Raw genomic sequence first — 4900 nt, 5'->3', positions numbered from 1 at the left:
CGTTGTTCGAAGCTCCAGGATGGAATTGGTGGTCTTAACATAATTGATCACTATGTTCAAAACCACCAAAACCTCATGGAGAATCCACACAAGTGGGACTCAACGCTCCTGACGTGCGAGGAGATTACAGCCTACCCGCATCATACCCAAAGACCAAGCAGGAAACTCGGGCATTTCTGCAAGTGACAAGGACTTCCGCGGGAAGAATCCCCATGGAAAACCTTAGAAAAACCCTTTTCAAAACCCTCTGCTTAAGTCCAAAAGTTCACCTCACTTTATTAAACACTCATGAGAAGAACATTGGACTCTGGGGACTTGAAGAGGTAGGTCCCAGCAAAGCCCAGTTGGACCCGCAAGACTCACCTAGAAGAGGGACGTCTGCGCAGAAACCAACTGGATCCGCAGGACCAACCATGCTCAGAGACGTGACGTCCTTACGCGCAGTACGCAAGCTGGTCCCGCAGGAAATGCCTCCCGATGGCGAAGGACTCCGCCTGTTCCCGCAGCCTCGGATACAAGCCATCAGGGAAGGCCACCCGCGCAGCAAGGCTACACGCACAAGGCACTTAGCTCTCAATCACTCAGTGTCACCTGAAGGAATGAGCGAAGCCGGGAACAATCCCGCACAAGGGCGGGAGGGGGAATACTCCCGCCCAAATAAGCCAGTCCGTACGATACAGGAAGATCTTCTGTACTGTACCTGACGAGGTATGGGAAAAAGATCTGACTAAAGATACGACAGCTTATTGACAACAGTATGGCGAGCAGCATGCTCCTGCACTGTATGTCACTATTAGCCGCTGCCTACTCACCAACTACTGCCATACCACGTGCGTAGCCGTCAGTTGGTGGAACAGGAATAGTATACAGCAGGCCTGGTCGCTATCAGCCGCTACCTACCCACCAACTACCAGCAGGGCACGTGCGTATGCTACTGTTGGTGGAACAGGAACACTGTTGCAGCCGGCCATACCTCTTTGGAAACCTACCTTCGGCTATAAATACCACAAATGGTATGACCATCTCATCTTATCATATCTTATCACATTATCCTCATATTATACCTGATATCTGCTCTAGCAATCTCTTAATATACTTTTATATTTAAAGAGCAATCTAGTCTGATTCTCACGCCGGAGGGTGGTCACAAGGAGGAACCCCCCCCCCCCCCCTTCTCAGTGACGAGCTCACGGTGTCTGTTTTGCAGGTTATCAGAAGAACCATCTTCCAAGGGTCTAACCCCTCGTGGGAAACATCTATCTAACCCCAGGTTACCAGTAATCTGCCCGGGGTCAGGCTAGTGTTTCTTCAGCCATGGATATGTGATTTTCGGTCGGAAAAAAAACACCATACACCACCATTACTCAAAGCACCATCGCGAGATCTACAACTTGTTTTCTCCGTCGACCTTTTTCAAACCCGCCATCGCTAACATCGCCAAATCTGCATCGATCGATGGTTATTGTGACCACCCACACCGTCACCAATGTCTGAAAGACTGAAACCAACTTGAGAACATGGTAACCAATTAGGCAGTTAACCATTGTCAACAAGACAGGAAGGGCGGGCTATGGCTGTAATGACTTTTAACACATTGTTTTAATTCTATTTTAAAATGATTTTATGTAATTGTTTGATTTAAGTAACCATATTGTATTTTGTATATATTTTAATTAATATTAAGGGTACACATATTCATTTAATGAAAAACTCTTTTTAGTGTTATGTTCATGCAAATCACCGGTATAAAATTGTAAGTTTTGAATTTAGAGGACTAAAGTTGTAATGTGGTTAAACTGTAAAAACCATTCATGTAATTATTTTTTGAAAGAAATCACATTCTTGTTCAAAAGTATCATGTAGAAGGACTTTTATGTTCAAAATATTGTTGAAGGACTTTTGTGAACAAAAACATAAAGTACTTTGGTTTTTTATAGTATTATCCCTAGTATAAACATTAAATTTTCTAGTATCTTTTTTATATTTAGAAGACAGAATTACAGAAACTGTTATTTATGTTTACATCAAATTTCAGTGGGTGTCCTTTATCTTTAAAAGTAACATAATTTGTACTTTATGTATCAAAATGTTTCATCATTTGTCCTTTAACACTAACTCAGTTAGTTTTTCTCGTTAAGTATGATCATAATGAGGGCAAATTAGTCATTTTAATAATTTATTTAAAGAGACATCTTAAAATAATTAGAAACAATTTAATTAAAATATTTATAAATATATAACTATAATCAACCCAACCCACCTCCCGTCTCATCTTCTTTCTCCATTGGCACCGAGCTCATCTCCGGCAAGCCACCACCGCCGTCTTCTCCGGCAACAAAGCCCTCGCCGTTCCCACCGAAACCACCACCACCACCACGTCCGTCTCACACCCATATCTCCAACATCCCATAGACACCATCTTCCCATTCCACCGCCGGCACCGTCTCCCACCTCCACGGCAACCAAAAACTCTTCTCTCTCTCTCTCTCTCTCTCTCTCTCATAAACACTTTACAACCACTGCAACAATCGTCTCTGCTGTCGGAAACCCACCGGCGCCGCTAAGACCATAATTGAACCCTAATAATCGTTGCCAAAAACCTAATAATCAAAAACAGATCTGATGAAGGGAAAGTTGTGGTGGTGGTTTCCGGTAATGGAGATAGGTGGAGGTGGAAGACGGTGGTGGCAGTGACAGATGGTGTGTGTGGTGGTGGCAGTGACAATGGCGGTGGCCGGCGGTGGCCGACGGTTCTTGATAGTGGTGGCCGACGATTCTGTTGTGGTGGTTGGATGGTGGTTTGGGTTTGTGTGGGTAAAGTGTAGAGAGGAGAAAGAGAGAGTGTGTGTATGCAGAAAGAGAGAGATGAGAGTTTGAGTGAGAGAGAGGTAGAGAGAGAGATCTTTTATATATTTATATATATATATATATATATATATTAATTTAATTATTAAAATGTTATTATAAAAAAATGGGAAAAATGACCGATTTACCCTCATGTGCAATGCATATGACCAGAGTTAACGATAAAATTTAATTGGGTTAGGGTTAAAGGACAAACGATGTAGCATTTTGAAAACATAAAGTATAAATCGTGTTACATTTGAAGATAAAGGACAACGAGTAAATCTGATACAAACATAAAGGACAACCTCTGTAATTCTATCTATTTAGAACGGCTAATAATTTGGTATATATGTATGGTTTTAATGAATATTTTATATAAATATCAATGGGGAAAATATCATATAAAATTTGGTATGTTTTAGACAGGACGGTACCACCTTTTTCGTATGGAGAGTTGAAGACGTGCAATAATTTTGCACTGTTTTGTAAACGAGGCTTCCCGACAAATAGAAACCAAGTTGACAACTGTACGCTCATGATCCGACCATCAACATACATACGTCTAATCTTTCTTACCTTTTAAAAACTAAAATTATATCTATACAAAACAGGTCCCTCAATCATCTATACTTTACAAATCCTGTATTGTTTTTCCCTTTTTAATACATTTTATTTCTTTTTTGTTACGAGTATAGATTTTATGACATAATCTTATTTTTTGCATTAATTTTGTCCAATTTTTGGTATACGTTTAGCCAAAATTATATTGTATCTTAAAAGGCATTTTATTCTGTATGACTTTGTTTTTAATAGAAATTATATCGGAAGTAAATAAAATAAATATATAATTTGAAAACAGTGTTGCGATTTTATTTATTTATTGATATGATTTTTATAAAATCAAGTTGCATGTTATGAATATGTTATATTCTTTGGTATGTTAATAAGGTTATTATCAAATATAAATAAAATTACAAACATATATTCCAAATTATATAAAAAATACTTTATAAGGTATGCGTAATGGGGTGACGGGGGCTACAAAATTGAAGAACCCCCCCCCCCCCCCCGGCCCAATAATAGGGGTGATAGGAGGGGGTGTTATTTGTCGCTGCAAACATTTAAAGAATATTATTATCATTATATTGTGTTGTGTGTGGTATATATATATACACACATATACATATATTGAGCAACAACACCACTAAACCCCTAAAATAAACTTACAGTTTACTGACTGTACGTTACATAACACAAATCGCCCTTTCTAGTCCATCCATCATCATATATCGTAATAGTTTTAACTTTTTTTATATATCATAACAATTTTAACTTTTTTTTAAGAAATAGGATAAAGGTAAAGTGGTCCTACCACATGCATCTTAACATTTCTTACTGGCTTCTTCAATGTGAACATTGGACGTAACAACTCTACTTTTAAATTTTTGGACTTCATTTTACATATACTTTAGTTAAAAATAAAATATACTAGGTATATTTTGCTTTATAAAACTTCAATGCCTCATTATGATATGAATCTTAATTAACTTATAGGAGTCAATTTTTCTAAATTTACATCCAAATATTAATTATAAAAAAACAATATCTCAACCTATTTAAGTTTCTATAAATCATAAATGATTATAAATTACAAAAGTAAACGCAATATACACTTAAAATAAAAACTCAATATCAAAAACTGTTTAAAGGTTCAAATAGGCATAAATTGATTATTGTCACAAAAGTAAACACAATATATACTTAAATTAAAAAAAAAACTCATATTCTTTAAAAATTGTCACAAGGATATCAAAAATACGTTATTGGCTCAAACAGGCAATAAATTGATAATTGTCACATCATAAACATCAAAGAACATCAGGAGGTTATAGAACAAGAACAACCCAAGGACTTAACTTGCCAACCGTACAAACCTCAGGGTCTGTTATCTTAAGACAAAAAGCATGTCTTTTCCGTTTCGTCTCTTATATACACTAGTTTATTATAGCTAGCTTTGGTGATTCATCAGCTGCTTTCGTTTACAGTCCACCAA

This window comes from Bidens hawaiensis, unplaced genomic scaffold (genome assembly GCF_021521415.1).
Source record: "Bidens hawaiensis isolate Kalapana, Puna unplaced genomic scaffold, B.hawaiensis_p1.1 tig00046243_1, whole genome shotgun sequence".
In the NCBI taxonomy this organism is placed as follows: domain Eukaryota; kingdom Viridiplantae; phylum Streptophyta; class Magnoliopsida; order Asterales; family Asteraceae; genus Bidens; species Bidens hawaiensis.
The sequence above is the reverse complement of the archived record's forward strand: the minus strand, read 5'-3'. Positions refer to the sequence as shown.